The following is a 24,198-nucleotide window of genomic DNA, read 5'->3' on the forward strand; positions in this document are numbered from 1 at the left end:
TACTATCACTTTACCTGCCGAACCGGCTACCCAACTCCAAACATTTTAAGTATCATGAGTTAAAATAAAAAAAAAAACAATTGTCAACGGTTTAAATTTTACAACTCATTCTGAACAACACAATACCGGTAATTGATTAAAATTCCATGTTCCTTTTCGTTTTTCACGGGTTTCCGTTAATAAGCAACACTTGTCTTATCCCTTAATCTGGTACTCTTCAGCCTAAATGAACATTTGAATATTTGCACATTATAACAATCAAGTACAGACCTATACAGGGTGTAAAAAAAGTAACGATAATTGTTGTGAACTATAACAGATAAATCAATAATGTCCTGGTGCTACTATGTTTTAAAGGATGCATCAGTTTTTGACTAACCCTTCAATAATGGTAGGTTAGATTAGGTTTAGATTTAATGCTAAATATTAATTGGAACTATTCAAACACCTAAAACTTGAGTGACAAAGACTAAGGATAAAAAAATGTTGGATAGCACTATTTTGAAGAGATGGATATAATTATAACCATATTCTAGATATTCTTTACTCAAGGGTGGTCTGCATTATCGTGACCAAAGATAGTTAAGAAGATATTACACACTCTGTCTTGTCTTAGAACCACTACGCTTGAAAAATACGGTAATTATATATTTTTGTATTATATTTTCCATTACATTATTCTATTTAACGAACCCTTCTTCATTGACCATGGAAATAGCCATTGAATGGAATAATGGGGCATATAGTTGAATCTATTATGCAAGCCTCTCTAAAGAATTAAATAATATAATACGCTACAAGGCCTGTAAGCAGGAGTTTACGGTAGGACAATGATATTTCCTTCAACCAGGCTTGCCGAGCGTAGCATTTCATGTGAGTACCTTAAACACCTTTCCGGGTGAGTTTCGTACAGTAGTTTTTGCCACACTTCCAGTAAAAAATATACAAGATAAGTAAACCACAACAACATCGTTTGATATGTAGTTTACCTTATCATCGTATCAGAATTGTCAAATATGTATAAAAGTTAACGCTTCTAAACCTTTCTAATATTTATGTGTGGAAGTGCAATCAGTGTGCCTGGCTAAACTTGTCCAACATTGATTGTGTAGGTAGCTTCGTTGAGGGACTACTCTTTTTTCCTAAGACCTAGGATTGTTTTTCACATTACTTCAGGCTAGACCTAGGGGTTGCAGCATTATGATATAGATAAAATCTATTGGTGATCAGGCAGGATTTGAACCCGGGACCTCAGGGACTGAAGTCCCGCGCTCTAACCACTAGACCAGCTCACCCCCGTCTAGAGACCACTAAAGAAATTTATACTTTTACTTAAACATTTTAGAAAAGAAAAATAATTCAAGTGAACGTGAAAGTGGTCGGGAAATTTACCGTAGACCAGCTGACTTTACCGTACTTCAGCTGACTTTTTACCAGTCTCTTTCTGTAAACAACTTTTTGGTCTACAAAGAGTACAGAAACAATCTGCTTTCTGTGTAGTGTGAGAAAAAGTATTGAGATTAGTCTGTACGGTATTCATCATAGATTACAATAAACATCAATTAGTGTGAAAAATGAAATTCCGTAAATGGTTCCATAAGATATAGTTAGCTTGAAATCTAAAGGATTTGTAAAAATATGCTTCAAAAGTGCTTTAAGGAATGGCAAATCATAATGTTGTAAACGAACATGAACCTTATGTTAGTTTAATTTGCTTTGTCACATAGCTTACGTGTATGTTTGGTGACTTGTGAACTAACATGTTACCCCTACGTACACACATATACATATAGATACACTACATTAGGTGAGATGAGGAAATGTGATGCATTCAAATCGAATGTGTTGCAAATTATATCACTAAATTATCATTATAATTTAAATAACTGACTACAGAAAATTTTAAATATAATACTTAATTGCGTGTATTTTGCCACTGCATTTTCTTTGATTTCACATTGAATGTCTGCCATAGGCTACCTCCATTAATATGACTATAAGAAATAGTTGTGAAAATACATCTAGTAAATAATATGTTTTAGTGTTTAAATATAATTAATTTAAATTAGGTTAATTTATCTTTACTCAAATAGGTATTGTTTATGTTAAAAACTATATGGTTGTATGTGGATCACAGCTTGTAAATGGAGGAATTATGTGAATATATCGTTTTATCATCAACGCCAGAGGAAACGGATCAAACCTTCTAAAACTTTATGGATAAGTTGGAGTTCGTCGTAACGAAGTCCGAGACACTAACCCTTCGGTTAGCTTTGCATTCAAACTTTTGAACCACGTTGACTCATCAAACAAAATAATAATTAACAGCCTAAATTTTGTAGTCAGTAAATTCCAAACGTTTGTTTATTCGTGAAAACTACTGAAATTAATCTACAACTAACATAGAGAACTCTACCGTTTCTTTTGCATGAAAGAACGTCAATATCAAACTAATATACTAACAACTAAATCACCAATCTTAGTTATTGAAACATTTATAACAATAACCTGAATGTGAAAGTTAATGTTTACCATGTTCGGAGTAGTTAAACAATTATGGGGAATGATGGCAATTTTTGTAGTAGCATCCGTGAGCAACCGTGTGCCATTACCCTGGATGGAAGTAGAGAAGAGTTGTAAGGGTGGTGAAGAGGGACATTGTTTAAAGGGGAAGGGTGTCGCTTTGGAAGGAGGAGTGGGAAGTATTGGCAAATAATGGCACTACAGTCAGCCAGTCTATATTACTCTTTAAGGACATTTTATTGAATTCAATTTGGAAAAATATTTAGATGTATAAAGCTAATTACTGGTTAAAGAGGCAAATGTATAATTCAGTTAAACATACTGTATTAAATAGGCCTGTAATATAAAGTTCAGTTTCATTAATCTCTTCAAATCACATGAAATCTAACTGAAATAATTGCGTAACAAAATACTAATATGGGATGTAATGTATAATAGGAAATTTAGCGAAATTTCTCTGATTTCCCTTTGCGATCAGGTATTTTCTATGAAATAAGAATTTATCTTAATGTCGTGAATAGGTTTCTAAAAAATCTACAGTTCTATTATACAGGGATAGTGAGTGTCAAATGGATCCCCATAAATCCTTCTATATTTCTTTAACTATTGAAAGATAAGGTATACCAATATACCATAAGATAAGGTAATACCATATAAGATAAGGTATATATAAGATATATAGATAAGGTATACCATATAGGGCTATTAAAAATATGGACCCAGTTTCTGGACTTTGTATCTCGAAAAATATTAATCACAAACAAATGAGTCTTACACAGTTAGAAAGAGAAAATTTTAAAGTTTTATTTAAATTGATTACGAAATGCTCAATGTGTCCCACTGTGCTGCTACATGGCAAACATTTAAGCGATAGTCGAATTCGTCCTACACACGAGACAGCATCTCTTGTGTCAACAATGTCTTGAAATTGTCTTAACCAACGAGTTATGCTTTTAGTAGTCTGAGAATGAATACCAAATACGACGAGAAAATTCTGTAATAGGAGACTCAGTTTTTTCCATCTTTGTCACATAGAAAATGATTAGTACATTAGTACATTACAAACAACTGATGGTAAAATAAAATGGCTGCCCATTGTTGCGATAACTTTTTTGGCCGTTTCGGAACTATTGTAAAATACTTTGACATTTTCTTTTTTTAACGGTGTAAAGTTTATGTTTATTTATTTTTAAAGTTTTATACTTTTTGAGATACGTACTAGTGAATGTGGAATTTGGCAAAAATTAGTAAGTTGTCCCCAAGAGGCTTAACACCAATACAATCGTTTTTATGTTTACTCGTTTGATTGTTGCAGGGTTTGCATTTTCTATTCTGAATTAAATTTGGAAAAACATATTTATGGTAAACAATTAGCTTGTTATGCAGACAGCTGCTTCCTTTTGCAACTCTCCTCATGATTGCATTTTTCCATATCAAATTAGTTTCTTACACATCGAGGCCATGTGGGAGGACTATTTGACTTTTTGCGTACCATGAGATGAAAGGACATTTGTCGCAGAAGTAGCTAGACTTAATAGGAAATCACCAACAGGTTTGGCTTAAAATACCTACTTTGTATAGTCGCCATTTGTTTTATGATGAAAAGGAGGATGACGAAATTACTTATGATATTGGTTTTAAGTTGAAAACGTCCTATAGCTAAAAAACTCTTGAAATCATCGTTGGATTCAGCTCTTGAGTTCATCTTTTTGTTTTGTTTGAATAAATATTCAAACGAAGTACTAGATGGTGTCCCTTCAGAGTCTAGTAGTACCTGAACCAAACGGAATCAGTACAATCTTAACGCTGTAGAGAATGCGGCCCTTAACTTCACTTCAACTAATAACTGACAAAAAATATGAGGATTTTATTGTTTACACAAGCATTAACTTTGCTAGGTAAGAAAAATAATTCATCATCCAGTTTTTCCTTCCAAAACCAATAACAACTGAAAGATGGGCTGTTAAAAAGTTGGCAATTTTTTCAGAATCTCCTTAGACAATGGCGTCCCTAAGAGACGTTCCTTGTAACTATTGTGCTGAGACTTGAGTGCTGTCATTAGACCAGGGGGTGAGTTCCAATCAATTATTCTCCCCCCCCCCCCTCCTCTAGACCTCAGACTTTACATCTTTGATGTTTTCTCATCCTTCTGTGACCCTTTGACCGAAAAACAGTGGCTAATGTGACAACGTCAACTTAGTTGATTCAATGTAAAACTCAATTTGAAATTTTCATTGAGTACTCCTTATTAATCATCTCTACTAATCATCAAATGTTTATATAGAAACATTTTAATCCATGATAAAGGCATAAACTACGTTACTGAAACGAGATAACTGCCTATATAACGCATGGTGTGATTAATTTAAAGACATGGGTTTCATTTAATATTTTGTATTTGTTGTTAAGTATTCATGTTTTTTTATTAGATCGTGTTTCGCTATAATATCCTATGCAATTTCAATAGTTTATCTCCATTTTATGCTTATGGAAGTTCAATGATTTTAATTTCATTGGCTGTATTTAAATGATTGAGGCTTATACAATTATTTTAGTTTTTGTTATTGATACCTTAAATATAAAACTTACAATATTATTTTTGGTGCACGTTGCAAAGTCACATATGAATGTCAAAATTGCCATTGGGAATGAATAAAGAATTCAGATCGGGCAATATATTCATTCCTAAAGTGATCCTAATTTTGCAGCACGATCTTTTATTGGTCCAATTATTCACTGAAGTAGAAAGTGGATGGAACTGATTTTATTTAGTGTAATTCATAGTATTAACATGTCATTTACTGATGCAACCGAATATAAAAAAAATAACTTGCATAAAAAGGGACGAGTTCACCATAAGCCACCCCTGCTTTGTCATATTCTTTAGGAAAAGGCTTGCTTGAGCTGTTTAATTTTGTCTAACTTTATTTCTGTGTTCAGTGAGGCTATTAGATTGATATAAAACATATTTTGAACGAATATCATGTTTTGCCTGTTGTAGAAAAACATTAAACAAAATGGATTTTACGGATCCAATTTATAAATATATAATGTGCTTAAACACACATGTTTAGTTGAGCATTTGCGCATAAAATGTAATATTCAAACCGCTGCTAGCTAAGGTTATAAAAGAAGACGAAGCATAAATCCCGCAAAAGTGACCGAGAAGTTCTATTTCCAAGACTGCTGTGTAGTAAAATAGTTTACTCTCAACGATTTAATGCATTTTAGACACGAATTTGCCTTTTTATAGGGCTTATTGCTATTGAACCAGAAAATTTGTTATTGGAGCAAGCAAATGTATATGCTTTATTTACTGAGCTAAACAAACAATATGGTTCAGCCTATGTTTGCTTCCTCGACAAATTAGGCTTGCAATATACACGAATAGTGTTCAACAGTAAAATTTCTAGCACCTTTTTTCAATTTTAAATTTTTTTACTACAAGCCACGGCCCCATGGGAAGCCTTTTTTTATATTTATTTTTATGTTTGTATTTATTTATTTTGGTGTACCTAGAGATAAGGGTCAGTCTTCACGGATATAGTTGGAGATACAGTAAACACCTGTAGGTTTGCGCCGTATTCTAAGCGGCAGTTAGGAAAGAAAGACGAGAAATAGGAATGCTAGACAACGAATAAATATCTATTCATAGTATCAAAAGTAGTTGATTTATTTAATCCATTCAATGAAGGGTATGTAGTATACAGGATGGAAAAAAGTCCAGGGACGGTTAAATATTTTAAAAAGTAATAAAGATAGAGCTTCAAAACTTGGTACACGGTTCCTGGGAATTAAACAAATTTAACACATTATTCTGTAATGCACTACCTCTTCAGGGTAACGGCTCGGTAGGAGTCAGAAGAAAATCTGAAATAAAATCATATGTTGATATGCATATTTAAATAAAGGTATTTGTTAGTAAAATACAATGCCACAAACCCGAACTCAATCGACAACCGAGTCAAAAATGACAGCTATTAAAGATGCGTTGAATTTGCATTAGTGTTATACTCACACCCTTTTAAGCTCTAGAATAGGCATACCTTTTGCCCGCTAGAAGTCGGAAGAAGATCATAAACATATGCATAGGTCGATATGCACATCGAATTAAAGGTCTTTATCGGCTGCCATCTTTGACTCGGTTGACCGTTTGAGTTGAAATTTAAGGCATTGTATTCTACTAGTATAGGCCTTAAAAGTGATGTGCATATCAACCTATGCTTATGTTTATGATTTTCTTCTGACTCCTAGTAGGACCCTATCCCATCCTATCCTATCCTTCATTAGAAGGAAGCGTATCATTGAATGAAGCGTTTAAAAGATTTAAATGCCCATAAAATGTGTATTAAGCTTTGAAGCTATATATTTATCACTTTTTTTAATATTTGGCCGCTCCGGGACTTTTTTTCCATCATGTATATTGTTAAATGCATTTTTAACTGATTATTTATAAAAGCAACCTCTTTCTTTTTAAAATGTAATATAAAGTCCTAAAATGTATCCGCCACCGACACAGTTAAGCTGTATTGACAAAGAAATGCTCTATAAAAGATGCTTATCTGTTAGATCTCTCGCTTCTCGACTATATTTCCCTTAACACCGATTTATTGTATAGATACAAAATATGACACATTGTTACATGTGTAACCATTCGTGGTTTTATTTATCTTATGTTAGCATATTAGTAAACAGAAATTTAATAAGTCGTTTAGATCAATTAGATCGATATTTTTTCTAATTAATAAAATACTTCTAATCCCATTTTCAATCTAAAATAGACTTAAATAGCTGATGTAAATCTCAAAATATCATTTTCTTAAATTGCAATTTGAAACTTGTGTTCATAAGAGTTACCAAATTAACTTGTAACATCCATTATTATAATCTGCTGATAAATGGAATAAAATACTTGCTTTATGTAGGCTATTATATCATCTAATTAATAGATGCAAACAAATTGGGAAAACCCACTATCATGCTTACTGGAGTAATTTGAAATGAATTACAATGGAAAAGTTATAAACTTGATTTGAATGGATGTTTTGAAAATCTCTTCTTGAAAATTGCATTGTAAAAATTTCCTTGACCCCAAACTTGTATTTCTTATCTACACTTTCAGAGCATGTCCTAGTTAAGCCATAAGATACACGTCCTTTAGATATGCCTTGAATTCCCAGTGTTAATTCCAAAATGTATTATATATTTTACATTTTGATGGACTCCTTTATGAAATGAATGGCAATGAGTAAAACAACACGGTAAAGGTAACTACTCAATCTAACACAAAATAACTTTTCTGGTGAATTACAGAGTTATTGCCAGAAAATGTTTTACAACACATGTCTAATGCGCAAATCTTTGATTATCTAATGAGATATTCAGGTGTCAAGTTATTAATGATAATACACTGTAGGGGGTCGTAACAGCATCCTATTGTCAATGAGATTAATGATATTATCTTTGTAGTAAGAGTTTCCAGTTGTAAAAAATTGTTTTCTGCTGGTATGCAAAAATTATCCATAAGATAAAGTATTTTAAAAGTAGGTGTGGTATTCGGATGTAACTTATGAGTAGATGGAAATAAAAATATAAAAAATTTGTAATACTTGAAAAGAACTATTATGTTTGAAACCATGGTTGTAGAGAAATAGAATCAATCGACGGGACGATAGGAATTTTTTACCATTTATAGTATTAAGGTAAAACACATTCAGTTAATAATATATTTATAGTGAACACCACTACTAGTGGTATTGTAATGGTGGTATTTTATTTGCAATTAGATAACTCTGGTAAAATGAGGTTGAACAATTTTGAAAAGTATAACACTGACTGACAAGTAGGAAAAAATAAAATTCAATAGCAAATTCTGAACTTATTACAAATTTAGTTACTATTGTGTTATTTCTTACTACATTAATAAACAAGTTTATTTTAATTTGTTTGTGTCATACTGAAAATCAACTGTATTAACAACATGACAAATGCTTTGTTTTTTAACGTCCTTTATACAATACTGTACTGGTCATAGAAATTGTACAACTATTAAATAATGTCTTTACACACTATATATAAATATATAAATCTTTGTGTTTGAAAAAAAACACCAGTCCTACGCATTAGTATTGCTTGGTTTCTGTCTTAATAATATATTCCTAAGGAAATAATCAGGTCTCCTGCGTTCCCAAATTTTATATTTAATCAGCGTAAATAGTTCCATTGCTATATACTTTTATATCATTAATAAAAATACAATATAAACTTAGTTAAAAATTATCGATAAAAGGGTCATAGCTAGTTATTCTTAATGGTAATTAATGAGGTAGATATCAGAACTTATTCTAGACTCATAATTTTGTATGCGATTTTGAGGTCTTTTTATTGATAAAAACTATTCTTTCGACATTGGAATTAGATATTTGTGCTACAAAAAGCTACTTCATTGCAGTCAAGAGGTTAGGCCACATTTTGATGAGCTCTGTAGTGGGTAAATAAATATAAAAATTTACAATTATATACGATATTACGCACAGATATTTTAAACTAACGCATAATTATTACAACAGATCTATTTAAGCTACGATTAAAAATTAGCCCCATTGAGTCAAGAATTTAGGCCGCATTTTGATGGCCTTTGTTAAGGTTTATTATAGCTTACGTTTATGAGGTTATGATAGTTAAGTAGAATGTAAAGGCTTGTAACAATTAACCATATGGTCCGTGCCACCTGTAGCGAGCCATATAAACATCGATTTCTCACTTTCACTCTCTCCCTCTCTCTCACTCTCGCTCTCATACAGCGGATCTGGCGTTCTCGGAACTTACAACTCGTTACTACGAGCGTATTTATAGTTTTACTCGCGTGTTTGTACTCTTGGCGGGTATAACCCCTTTAGGTTAATGTTAAATGTCATTTTGATAAAAAACATCGATCTTACCCATTATTACAGTACTTACGACCGAATAAGTCAAGCACGGAGAGCGAACGTGGGGAGAGCACGGGAGGCAGTCGGCGGGACTCGGGAAGATACGGCCGCACGTTGATAAAGTGTTGCAACGATATCGTTGCATTCAAGAGGTGGTCGGGAGCCCGCGCGTAGAGTCCGGGTGGCGGCTGAGGAGCAACTGTTGATGCGAGGGTAGGTAGGTGGCCTCCCGTTTTGGTGCCCCGGCGCACTGGAGCCACCGGGAACCCCTCACAACCCCTTCCCCACGACTCACTCCCACCTCACCCTCATAACCTCCTAAACCCCGATCATCATCTTCCGTTTCCCCATCTCGCACAACAACGCGACGCGCACCGTATCCGATAACTCCCAGAGGGAAGCAGATCCTTGGCAGAAAACTACTTCCAAATTCGGATGTAGAATCTGAGTTTTCAGTTACAGGTGTTCCAGTACCGAATATCTACTTGGCCGTCAAATAAATCGTGTGGAAATCGGACTTTCCAATCACACCGGGATTTTTTTTTGTCTCCTAAGGACGCTAGGCACGAGCCTGGGATTGTTTTTCACATTACTTCAGGCTAGACCTAGGGGTTGCGGCATTATCACTTAGATAAAATCCATTGGTGACTTGGCGGGGATCGAACCCGGGACCTCAGGGACTGAAGTCCCGCGCTCTAACCACTACGCCAGCTCGCTCCCCGTATCACACCGGGATTAGAACATTATGGTTTTCATTAAAACATCATCTAACCCTAATCATATCGGCCAAAAGCAGCAAGGTCTAAACCAAAGTAAGCTGTGATTGGCTTGGAGTAAATATGTATGGTAGCCAAATATTTAGAAAAACTAGCACTTTAATGCTATCATAATTTAAATATTATTAGAACCTTCATATATTCTGCTTATCAATAATCACTTAACCACTTGAAGTGTGGTCAGTGAATTTGTATCAAAGTGAGTCACATATTTTACTTCGATATCCTGTATACAATATTGTATATTTTCCATGTAATATTACCAGGCTACACTCTGTTAATATCATTGTTACAACCCTATAGTGGATTGATGTGCTTAAATCTGTAATTAGCGTAAAACCGTCGTCTCTATTTCACACCTTCAATAAAATTTAGAATTCCCAGAATAACCTGGTCATACTTCATCTCGTGCAGTTAGAAGCCGCAGGCGTCCCTCTAAGAAGAATTTTAGTCGCCGGTAGCACTATAAACACTACTTTACCACAGTGCTTACATACAACTATTTGGCTTATTACACTTAGCTTAGATATATTCCTTAAATATTTACAAACATATATAATTGTTTATAATATCGTATTTTTATAGCTAGGGATCTATGTAGATTCTTACCATATGTGGGATGTTGCTCGAAAACTATCCATTTGGCAATAATCCCAAAGCTATAAAAATATTTATAGATAAGCCCATTACATCATTAAAGAAATGTATGATTTTCATGACCAAAGTTGAATAACAATAATAATGACTTTAAATAAAACCTAAATTAAATACGAATGTAAAAACAGTTTTTTAATACAATGATTTATTTCATCTCAGGAACTGGGCTACGTAATATTGGTAGATAGGTCTGAACTCCTTAGCTTATAACAAAACACCAGCTGTGCAAATATTTTAATAAGAATTTCTAAAATGGAAGGAAGATAATGCTGCGTCTTATGAAACAGAAGTCCAGGTTAAAAATATCAATTTCCCATTATTATCAATATCAATTTGTCAATTACATCTACAATTACATCAACTCACTTACCTATTTGACATTGAATCTAAAAGAACAATATACAATACAATACAATATACCTCAAGTTATGATTGTACGATTTTAACGAGTTATCTCAGTTCTCTAAATATCTCTAAGGGGCCAAAATGAGGGTTATAATCCTCCAATATATTAATCACGTTAACATTCGTAATCTTCACATTTAACAGTCTTTCCATTGATAAATTATATTTGAGAATGTTAAGGTATTTAGGTTTAAAGTTAACTTCTTGATCAGCATCGTACGTGTTATTAAATTACCTGAAAAACAAAAAGATATATTGATTCGCCTATTGGGTCTGATGATGATTGGAGTGTCTAATCGAAATCGATCACTACTTACCACCATTCATATGTATTTACCGTATTGTAAGTCAACAGTATAAGTGTAAATTTATTATTACTAGTATTAGTAGACGTATATCTTTTTATTTTTTTTTTAGGTTTAAAATTAATACCACAATACCCAACCGTACGCGTAAAATACCATATATTAAATCCATTCTAATTAATAGCTCATTTTTGAACGCAATAAATGATATAACAGTTACTAGGCAACAAGTGATGGGATATATCACGGCGAAATTAAAAAAAATCTAAATATTCACTCGCTGGGAAACTATAAATATACGGCCATATTTGTTTAAGTTGGCGAAGCGCTGAATTAATACTAAACAATGAAACACCAATATTGAACTAGAATGGATATACATATGCTAATATTATCATACGCTGCAATAACTGTATTCAATAACTGATCATGTGGAATATTTGCAATCTTAATTAATTTTCATGATGGTAAAAAATGTTATTAATGGATAACCTAGAAAACACTTTTAAGTTAAGTGTTTTATCGTTATACATTTTATTTTACCGAAAGACAAACCGCAAATATTGTTTCAGCGAAGCATAGTGAGGGACGGGTGCAATGTTTGGGCCCACGGCTTCCACGTAAGAATATACGTAAACAGATTATAAGTGAACGAATTCATCAATAATGGAACTGCCAATCTGTTTTTGCAGGAATTACATTAAAACCTTTTATGAAAATACAATACAACAAGTGACACTCGGTGAATATATCAGGTAATCGGAAATGCAATTTCATTTTAGATAAATTATATCCATTTCGTTTGTTGGTACACTAGTCTCCATAAAAAAAAAACTCAAAATACCTAGGTTAACAAAAATGTAGTTTTCTAGTTTTTTTGTTAATTGAAACATTAACATTATTGATCGTGTTGAAAATGGTATGCAAATATAAAAGTCATCTACAAAAGAATGTCGCAATTACTTTATTGGAGCTAAAATAATCTGTTTCTCGGTATTTGACTTAGGTAAAGTCCTCAGTTGACATTGTTGCTTCAATGGAAATTTGAGTGGTTGTGATTTTATAGCTTTTATAATTATCTTCTTATAATAGTTGCTAGATTTGATTTGATTTTCGTATTTTCAAATACGTCATGTAATACAAACCGTAAAATAATTAGTGCACTCATGATGACTCATATTTTATGGCCTATGATTGTAACTACAGACAGGAGAATCAATCACATATCATTTTCAAAAAATCTACAATACATAAGTGATATTTTCCTTTTTTGATACATACGGTTATCAGATAAGGATAATTTACAGAAAATTACAATTCGTAACTTAAGACGAGTTTTAAAATCATCCTTTATATTGTATGAACTTGAAAATTAGTTTTTTGTAAAAAAAACCAAATCGGACAAATTGTTCTGCATAATTTAAGGTTATTAAATGTTGGAAAACATTTTGGGTTGAGTTTTATATCCTTTAAAAGTACATGACTTAAATTTAAATGCAATCCATCAGCGGGTGATTACATAGTAAATGCATACCTTCTCCAGAATCAACCTAATAATACAAAATGTATTCTCTTGCCATACACAGATTTTTTGCCCTAATTCCATTTTTTTTTTAAGATATCGAGTTGTTTGGTTATGTTTATAAGAAATTTTATCTCTAACGTGGTAAGTTATTAATTTATGACCAAATTTTGCTATATATACTGTCATATCTATTGTTGATTCAGTTTCAGTTTGATAATAATTATTAGTTAAGTTAATATTTTCATACTTTATTATCATTTAATTCGCTATTAATTCAATCATATTGTAGTTAATAATTTTGTTACACGTTATAATAATTTGTTTTATAGAAATAACATTTTCATCTGTATTATGGAGATAAAATAACAAGAAGATGAACAAAACTTTTTTACTGTTATCCTTTAATAGAGGGAATAGAGAGAAATACAGCCTCCTCAGCGTCAAATCGCCTTGACAGATTTAAAAAGGTTAGTAAGGCTACACATATTCAAAGCTGTTCCGTAAAGCCAAAACATCTAACATCCTTTTTATTTGGCTCTCAGGGAAATGTAGTAAATATCTATATGATTTATATGTAACAAACGGTGATGTCATATTATTAACTTGAAAGATGCTAAGATACCTAAATACCTGTAGCATTGTTTTCTGAAAGGACATTTTTGACTTGGCTGACATTTGAAGGGTGATAAGTTCTAGTTCAACCGTTGATTATTATTTTATATTATTTAAAATTTGATATTTTTGTTATTTCGAATATATGATATAGGATTTCTACTGTAATCAGAACTAATATTTTATTGAATTAGTAAACCTTTTTTGATTCACCAATCCCCTAAATATAGCTTTAATGCAGATAAAAATAGGTAATTATACCTAATGGAGCTAAAATATTGTTTCAAAGAACCCTTACAGATAAATTGTAATATTAAGATGAATGTCTAGAGTTACAAAGAAGTCTTATTTCAAATGTTAAGTAGGGTATGCTGTTTCTAATTACCATTGTAAAATCTCAATCACTCAACCGTGAATTATAAACTTTGTTGAATATTATTTTATAGTGATAACAAGTCAACAAAATTCCATTCACTTTGCTATGGAAACATATACATGAAATTCAATGCAACGATTTTAGGACAACTTTATTTCTATTGAATTCTATTGAACTAGAAAGAAAGAAAAATATGTTTTGACAGGATAATAACTATTTATAGTCCATTTTAATAAATAACAATTCTTGACAACTTTGAAAAGTTTTTGCATTGTGTCTTTATATCGTGCTACAAAAACTAAACTTATTAAACAAAATTGGCTCACCAATATTCTGAACTTTGTCATTATTCAGAAACATTTTTCGTTTTAATGTACAATATTTCTTGACTACTTTGAAAATGTTTCCAATTGTGTTTTTATACCATTCTATAAAACCAAGCTTATTAATTTAAATTGGCTAACTAATATTCTGAGCTTTGTCATCACTCAGAAAAAGTTTCATTTAAATATGCAGTAGCATAATTTTTTGGACTTTGAAAAGTTTTTCATTGTGTCCTTATGTCATGCTATAAAAACCAAGCTTGTTACATTATTTTAAATTGGCTAACCGATATTCTGAACTTTGTCAACATCGAGAAAAATTTATTCAATACACCAAAGAAACTTCTCAATTTAATGCTATTTACACAACCTAATAATAAATTCAAACTTTTTGTCATTTGTTAAATCTCTCAATCTTATTTGTTTTTATTGAGATTGAGATTGATATCATATTTGTAGCACTAAATAATTATGGGTTCACAAACACATCAAAGGGAATTCGTACGATAACACAGAAATATTAAAAACATGATAAAAAGTACCCGGAAATAATTTGGAAAAAAACATAGTTAAATTGGAATTTTATGACTTGTACACATTTACATAAAATCCCATTGAATATTTAATCCAACCAACACAAATTATCATTACTGTATCGTATTCCATATTCAAATGACTGTTTATATTCAGACAGTGATATTTCAGCACTATTTCAGCTTAAACAATTATACGATTTATTTTTACTGTAGACTGAAAAAGTCCCAAATTATCGATTGTCTCAAATTATCGATTACGTTACCTCTGGTTTCATTATAGTATACATTGGCTTGAAGATAGTGTATGATCAACTGTATTGAAGATAACAAATATAGCTGTTCATGGCTGCCAATATTCTTACGGATATTCTTACGGTGAAAATCTTACATTATATCCATTTAGATCATTTTAGAAATCCCTTATTTTCCCCTGTCGACACGAAACAGATACCTTTAATTTGAGACCCCTCCCAGCCTTCTACGACCTCTCAGGCCTCAACAAATTTGATTCCTAGAATCGTCTTGCAAAATTAAACTTATAGATTGCATGAGAGAAAATTTTAAGATATTTATATTAAGATGGCACTAATTTGTTACACCCTAAAATATATAGTTTGTGTGTAGTAAAAACAACAAATTTAACTTTTTGACGAGTTAAAGTCAAATCGGCAGATCTTACACATAGGCACAGTCTGTAACCCAAGTATGTTGTCAGTTTATCACGAACAGAGAAACTCTCTTACACTTCCTTGTCTCGTCTCGTTTGTCCCTCTCTCGTGCCTATTTGCACGTGGATATAACTAACATTTCCCTCTACCGCACTGCATAAGTTTATTCAATGTTTTCCCATGAAAAATAGTTCAAGTTTTAGGATCTGTATATGAAACAATACGAGGGATATTATACTAGAATATTATACAAAAACAACAAATTCGACCTCAAATCCACTCTTGAAACTAATAAAAACTAAAACTATAAAAAAACGGATGTTTCATATTGGTTGATATTGTGTATGTTCGATGCTTATAGTCAAGTGCTGAAGTGCATTTTCATATATGGGCTATGTTTAATGGGTTTTAAGCAGAATTTCAATTCAATGGCAGTTTTTGGTTAAAATAATGAAATTGATATTGGTGATTGAACATTACAAAATCGATATTATTGTAAATACAATGTGTTTATATTAATGTATATGTTAGGTTTCAGATAAAACATTCTTCAATCCTGTCCATGGTAGGATAGATGTACTAACTGTTTGGTTTCCCCGTTGGCTTTCAAAGTTCACGTGTCAATTGTGATTTGGACAATATACAAGATTTTAGACAAAAGGTTTTTAAAACAAATAGTTTTAAAAGGTTTAATCAAACTACTATGAAAACTTTACTTGCGAGAAATGTTAGAAGATTTTTTTAGGGAGAGGAGGGAAAATGCTTTTACGCACACAGGTAGCCTGTAGTGTGAGACTCTTGAATTTATCAGACTACTAACTAAAAACCCCCTTTACTTTGTTGGACACAAACCTGGAATTGTTGTCACGTTATTTCAAGTCAGGCCAATATGTGACCTCACACGCAGTTTCTGGCATTTAGATTCTTTACGACCTACACCGCATCCCGGTCAAGGCTGAACTTCTTGGTGCGGAGAATACCCTGGATGTAATGTGACAAACAGGTCCAATTGTCCTCACCCTCCGTCATCATCGGTATGACCGTGGCCACCGTCAGCAGTCCTACGAACTGTTCCCTTTTCCAGCGCTGGCAGTGGAAAAAATATGGTCCACGTCATCGGAAATGCCTGGGCAGTATATGAAATCCCAAGTTTATCACGAACAGAGAAACTCTCTTACACTTCCTTGTCTCGTCTCGTTTGTCCCTCTCTCGTGCCTATTTGCGATTATACGAATATCGCCTTATAGTGAATGGTGTTGGCTCCTTGCTATTGATGGCGGGTTCTGCCTGTCAGGGATGAGATAGGTCCCGAGTGTTGCTTGCACTAAATGCGTCGGGGCGCTCTACTATGGACCTCTAGGTTCCGACCTAGTGGAACCCAGGTGGAGTGACGCTTAAACAAGCAGCCGGAATCCCTGGTTAGGATTGAGGGGCAACCCTCTTTCCGAAGGGTCTGCTTCGGCAGCCGGCGAGCCTGATGACCTTAAGTCATCCGCCCATGATGTGCTAAAGGTTGATGCGTAAGCTTCGGCCTACATCATGGGGCCCGGGTATGTCCTGAAGGATAGGTACCGGGTAAGCAGTCAGGGGGCTTCGGCTCTCATGACAACAAATGTAAATGTAAATGTAATGTAGTATATGAAATCAGGTGACACGGCTTTGCCCATCCTGAACAGATACGACCAGAAAAAGCCGTAACCCGTCAGAAATTGGGTGAGGTAGAAGTCCACCTCTCCGCAACACCGATTAACCCAATTTTGGACTTGCTGCATCAGTCGCCTGGTCCAGCGCCGCCGTGTCTCCTGTTCCCAGCTCTCTTGCCACAGCTGGTAGGTGCGGGTGCGTTCCTCTGTTCGTGTCTCGTCTTCCCCACGGCACTGATAAATTGCCTGTGTCAAAAGTTTGACGGGGATGACTCCAGCAACCACCAGGACGGCGGGTTCGGACACTGTTCGATAGGCAGATGCTACCCTCAGTGCTGCCTGACGCTGCACTTGGGCGAGCCGCATCCTATATATACCTCCTTATTTAGTGCGTCTGCCCACACCTCCGCACCGTACAAGAGTACGGACTGGACCGAAAACATTAACAGCCTGCTACGACTGGAACGAGGCCCTCGACATTGGCCACCAACCGGCTAAGAGAAGTAACCACTCTAGCGGTCTTGTCCGCCGTACGGAAAATCTGACCCCGCTAGATAGACGATACGAACTATTGTTATTAAAGTATGTGTTCTAAAATACATCGTCAAACGACAAAATTTAAATGCTCAGAAGCGTTAAAAGTATTTTAAATTTTTGCTGCATTCATAAATATTAACCGATCGGAACAATATTTTTTAACACTGATAATAGAAAGTATAATATAGATAGTGTTTATATAGTATAAAGGAAACTTTGCTGGTGAGTTCGAACCTTAAAATGAAAAACGAACTTGCGGCTCATGAGTGATTGCTTTTCGTTATATGATTTATTGATCAATATACAAATATTACGTTGATCAATATCGATGAAGACCTAGCTCATGGGAATATGCCAACATTTTATGTAAACATCACTGTGCCATTGGGAAGCATTCGTTAAAACAACATAAGTTGTATAAATTTGTAGAACTTTCCCTTGTATATTATTAGGCAGGGCTTAAACTTCTTATGACAAACCAAAGATGTTTTTCAATACATGATATTATAAATTAACGGTTAAGCCAGTTGAGCGCGCACGCGAGTGTGTGTAGTTTAAATACACATTACTATCGTACTACTTAATATATATGTCTAGTAGGCCTAGTGTTTCGTGGCTCTAATCCGAATCCTAGAAATAATAAATGACCTATATCTTTGCAATGATACTGTGATCCGGTCTTCCGGAACCCATCCTAATATGAAGGATCACTTACGAATGCCACCACTATTAAGGATACGAGTAGGTTTTAGGAATAGACATTTTTTTTGTAAATGAAAACTTCTTTCACTTAAACCAATAATGATGATTAAATTATACGAGGAACCCATGCAGAAATTTAACATTTTAATAGGATGCAAAACTACTTTCCGAGGCAAAATAATTTCAGTGCAATACCCATTTACCTTTTCAAGATCATGTTTGTTTTGAACAGTTAATAGGTGAATAGAACTACTAATCTTTTATTTTAGATCTCCAATATAAAAATTGATTTTCCTACCTCAACAGTTGTCATAAAAGTATTTTAATTCAAATACAAATGTTTATAAACTGTTAGAATCTTTTTTACTATCTGACTATGATTAAACATTCAATTGAAGGAGCAAATTTTAAATAACAAATTTTAAACAATTCACATTTAACTTGTCATAGGAAATTTGTTCAGCATAAATGGATATTTATGCAGGACTGCTGGAAAAGGAATGTTACATGAAAACCACTTTTTGTATTAAGTATATAGAAAGTAGCATTTTAGTGTAGGCAGTAGTATTTTAATAGGTGAAGCATCTTGGTGTTAAAGACAGTTTGACTGAGGTCTGGCTTGGCAAGGTTTGGACAGGACAAATTGCAAATGTAACAGACTAGGTTTTCATAATTCCTCAAAAATATTTATGGAGCAGAGTATTTTGAGAATATTATGCATTAAGTGATGAAAGTATAGTTTTATTTGCTAGTTTTTTTAAAGGCTGAAATTAATTAAGAATTAAGAAATTAATTCTAACCAATGCGGCCTAAATGAAAGTCAATGATAGTATAAAGATTCGTTGTATTTAAAATTGTAGGTCTGGCATTAAAAATGCATGAAGGATAATTTTATATGAGGTTAGCTATAACCATTACTGGTCGGAATGAGACATTAGCCCAACCATTTCTGTTAATCATTGATGGGTTTATTGATGGATAGAAAGCCAATGGCATTTGACCATATTTAATGCTGCTGTTTATAGTCGATACAGTGAATTGTGCTGTTAGAAACTGTTATTTATAAACAGTATTCAACTGCTCAGAATAATGCTTACGATAATCTTAATAATATTAACGTTTGTATGATACTGAGTAACAAAAAAGGGGTAGTGATTTTTATTTACTAATAGAACAAGTATTGGTTAAATAAATGTACAAATTCTTCTTGTAAATAGTTTATTTTTGTGTTTAAATCTTATTTATCTTGTTTATCAAATTTTTGTAAATCACCACATTTAGAAAATGACAAACTCAGGATTTAGTAGGCATAATAATTGAATAAATATTTGTGATCGCTTTTGCATTGTGATTTTGTTTGTTGATAGATGGTAAAGAGATTTTCAAAAGAAAGTTTTAGATAAAAAATAAATAACTGTAAACATATAACGAATGCTCTATGAATGGGTATACTGAACTACGATTTAATTATTTTTTGCTTTTACTTTAAATGCATTATATATTTGTTTTTGGCAATATCATGGCATGTTTCAGATTGATATATTCTCCCAACTCAGGTATATTACAATCAGATATAAGTGAAGGATAATAATTTTCCACATAGGCGATTCCAAATGCATTTACGTAGTTAAATTTAGGATCAGCATAACTGAGTGGTAGCATAAAGTGTGTTTTTGGTTGAATAATTCTGCATTTCCCTTGGGTATATCTCAAGAATATAGGAGTGATCAACGAACTACGTAGGCCTATTTCAAAACTAATATAACCTTACCCGACCCGACGTGTACAACAAATATATCAGGATCGAGATAATAGGAATGAAACCAATACCATAGTTGCGACCATTGTTGTTTATAAATATGATACAAGTTGCAATCATAAACCAAGAACCAGGTTATCTGAAGACTAATTGAATTTCTATCTTCTTGGGTATACACTCAAACCAGGTCAGAGTAAATAGAACTGTACGCTTAGACTTACATCTGACATGAACGACATAACACTCAATGCGTAGGTTGTTGTGGGTGTATGAACATACACTTTTAGATTAGAGAACGTTAGATTGATATGAAGAACGAGGCAAAAGTTGTTAATGGAAAGTAAGGAGAACTACTACGCTATCTTTCCACCGAGTTTGGAACTATGTTACTTTATCTCAATAGAGTTTTAGTAAGGCTAATAACCCCATGGATGATTCCCCTTAAGTACGAAAATTTTTGCCGTTGAAGATTAGATGTTATAGCGGAACAATTTAATTTTAGTTTTTTTTTTATTTTAATTGTTCTTTACATTTATTTTTTTTACACCGGTTAATCATAAAGAATATAGTATTAATGAGTAGTTTAATAGATATAAGAGATCAGAAATAACAATATTTAACTGCAGTATAGAATGCATTTATATTGATCGTTCATACAACAAAGTGGGTTATTCGGCAATAGGAATTTTCAGTGACAAGAATATTTATCTAACCCCACGTTAATATTGGTGCGGGGAAACGTCGGAACTAGAGAACTTAAGTCCGTTATTTTATTTTTATTTTAAATGTGCGTTTGTATGTGAAATGAACTGTGGTGACAAGGACTGTGTTCTCCTTATTTTCAAAAAGACAAGTGATGCCTACAAATAGTAATCTAACTGAATTGATGAACTTTATTTAAATTCCATATAATTTAAAAATATTATAGGAATTTTGTAGCCTGTATGGAAAACAGCACGTTTGTAATGCATGAGTTTACTAAATAAAATGTGATTAAACAAATAAAATGGAAATAATTTTCTATACTTTATGGGATGAATAAAAATAAACCTGCAGAGCGTAGCTGCCATTTTCCCCAACTTTTTATTCATTTTATTGACAAATTACCTGTTTATATGATTTAAAATTGAATTTAAAATTTAGCATTTAGGGATGACACACGTTTTTATTGAACACCAGCATTGTTTAAGCCGTGGTTTAATCAAATATGCAGATTATTCATTTACTTATTGTACATTTATAATTATTATGTTTATTTTTTTTAATTATTTATCTAGTTATGAATGGAATTAATATATCAACTGTATTCTGTATGAAAATTTATATTGTTTAATTTACGCTTAAGGAGAAAAACAACTAAGGCGAGAGATAATGAAATACGCAAGGAATATTTTAAGAACTAATGGATAATGTGTTACATAGAGAGGATAAAATGTGGTATTTAACTGAGTGGATGTATTATCCTGCTGAGGGTAAACAGCAAACTGTTGGCCATGTTGCAGTGTAGAGTGCTGCGCTCAATAACTGACAGTGACTAGTGCTGCCAGGTGTTGCTTTTGGCTACTAGGTGCTCCTTCACCTCATATAGGACATATTCCCCTCATTCCACAACCCTCTTGTTTAACTTGTAGATAGATGTTTGCTTGTATGGTATACCTGTTGTTCGAGTGTGACGTTCCTTTCTGACAGCTTTTAATACTTAATCCTCCATATCCTTTGTCTTGTTACTATCTATAATGACCTTGTTAAAGCGCTATCAGTGTCCCAGTAAATTGTTTTCAGATGCTTTGAGGTTATTTTTATCAAACCAAAGTATGAAATACACAATCAAGCTGAAAGGACAGAGTCGAGCATAATGGTTGAGCAGTGAACTATGCAGAAGTTTGACAAACTGATAATTCTTGGTCGAAACTATATAAATTACCATCTGATCTAAAGGACTGAAAGTTCTGGTTCGTTAAGTGGTTCTAAGTTAACAAAACTGTGCAATTGAATACTTTTAGAGCTAGAAAGGGATCCGTGTAAGGTATATAAAGGTAATTGTATAAATTTTTGTAGTTTGCATATCGATGGGCAATTAAGTAAGGGTTGGATTATATTAATACGCGACGTACTATTAATTAATACTATTAATACTTCAACAGGTACATTTTCTTGGATTTTTGCATATTTTAAGGTCTCGGGAAACCCGATGTATATTAGGGGCCGAAATGAGAGTGACTTTTCCCAAAACCTATAAAAAGATTCTTCAGAAGCGATGCCTCGAATAAAAAACCATTCAGTACCCCTCTCTTTTACACACCTTTTCAGATATTGAGGTTTCTGTGACATACCTAAACCCCCCTCTTTTCTCAATAATATTAAAAAGTGCAAAGATAAATGCAATCGTAGTAGGAGTAAAACACATCAACTAAGTAAATTTGGTATAGTTGAAAAAGCATAACGTAATAAGTTTGGTTGAAAACAAATATGTTATGTAACACGTTACACGCTATATGGTTTAATACCCAATACACAAATAGTACGTAGATGAATGTAGATTCAGACTTAACTTTCATGTGAATTTGTCAACATTGCATGTACACTTAGTTGAAATTCCAAATACTCTGATCGTGTATGTAAAGAAATATACAGTCATATTTTTTGTTATTTATTAATTACATCTTTTATGGAATAAGGAATCAGAAGACTAAAGGAAATTATTTAAATGATATATGTCACACCGAGTGACAAAGGCTGATGTCACCTCAAAAAGTAAAATACATATTCATTCGAGGTACGAATGGTATTTTAATCACAACACAAAATAAATACCAAGTAGTAAGATTAAAAAGCTATAAGATTATTCCACCAATAGAATTCAACAAACACAAAAAATTTTAAGGCTGCACTAAACTACAACAATTGAAATAAATAAGCTCTCATGAATACAGGACTTAATAAATCAACAGCTGTCCTATAGAACCGGAAGTATTGATTATTGGTTTGGTTTTCCAAACGCAACTTCCCGTGGTAAATAAACTACTGAAATCAGGTGATGACATCCTAATATAGTATAAAGGTAACTTGACTTTTGGCTCGAACCTTTTAAATGAGAAACAATTGTGTGTCTAATGAGTATTTGCTTTTAGTAATACTATATACTACGTTTCAAACAGATACACGGCCAACAATTGTTCCATATACAAACATTAAAAAAATAAAAAAAACAAGGTATAATTGGAATAGTTTTCTGGATAAGCTTTATCACTAACGATTTTTTTAATAATAACTATTTGTCAAGATATGTGCTTATATCTATTTATGGGGTCAAACTTGTTGGAGGAACAATTATCCGTCAATCCACGGTATGTTAGGTCGATTGGCTTACAAGTTATTTGCACTCTGTATTCTATTTGCGAGTACTTAATACAAAAATATTTTTGCTTTTTTAATCTAGCAATGGCGAGTTTACAGTCTTTTGTTACGATGTTGTGAAGATGGTTATTTCTCAATACATACGGTGTAAAGTTGTTCAATAGTTGAGTACTACGGTTGAAAGTGGTGCATAGAACAACTGATTGTAGTAAAAGTAGTAATCGATTGTAATATCGATTGCACTCATCGCTGTTGAGTTGATTGTTGTAAATCGTTGCTAGGGCCGAGTTCACAACTCCAGCAATTGGCTAGCTAGTCAAGATAGAAACGATGCTAGATAGAATTATAAGATACTTAAACACACCTCTAAGAACACTTAACAGTTTTAAGTTTCCTGTAAGCTACTAATAGCTGAAAAAGCATCGATATATCGATGTATCAAGGTGTCTATTGCTAAATGAAAAAGCTGAATCACACATTGAACAAATTCAGTAACAGAATATAACAGGAAAAGCTGTTTGTTTAGAAAATTTAACTGCGGATGATGGACAAATATTGTCAGCAA

General features: G+C 33.0%; 1 protein-coding gene across 9 annotated transcripts in view; it reads right to left on the bottom strand.

Annotated features, from left to right (window-relative positions):
• LOC128984528 (synaptotagmin-7-like) overlaps window positions 1–24,198 on the bottom strand; it is an 831,102-nt gene that overhangs the window by 151,599 nt on the left and 655,305 nt on the right. For 2 of the 9 annotated variants that reach the window (XM_054403908.1, XM_054403889.1), the window contains exon 1: window positions 9,465–9,569. The exons of the other annotated variants lie outside the window; for them this stretch is intronic. The gene's annotated coding sequence lies outside the window, so the exon portion shown is untranslated. Of the gene's footprint in view, window positions 1–9,464; window positions 9,570–24,198 lie in introns of those variants that run through there. 9 annotated transcript variants of the gene reach the window in all.

The sequence above is a fragment of the Macrosteles quadrilineatus genome, unplaced genomic scaffold, assembly GCF_028750875.1.
Source record: "Macrosteles quadrilineatus isolate MER2022 unplaced genomic scaffold, UCM_ALF_1.0 Scaffold_1__1_contigs__length_201487025, whole genome shotgun sequence".
In the NCBI taxonomy this organism is placed as follows: Eukaryota; Metazoa; Arthropoda; class Insecta; order Hemiptera; family Cicadellidae; genus Macrosteles; species Macrosteles quadrilineatus.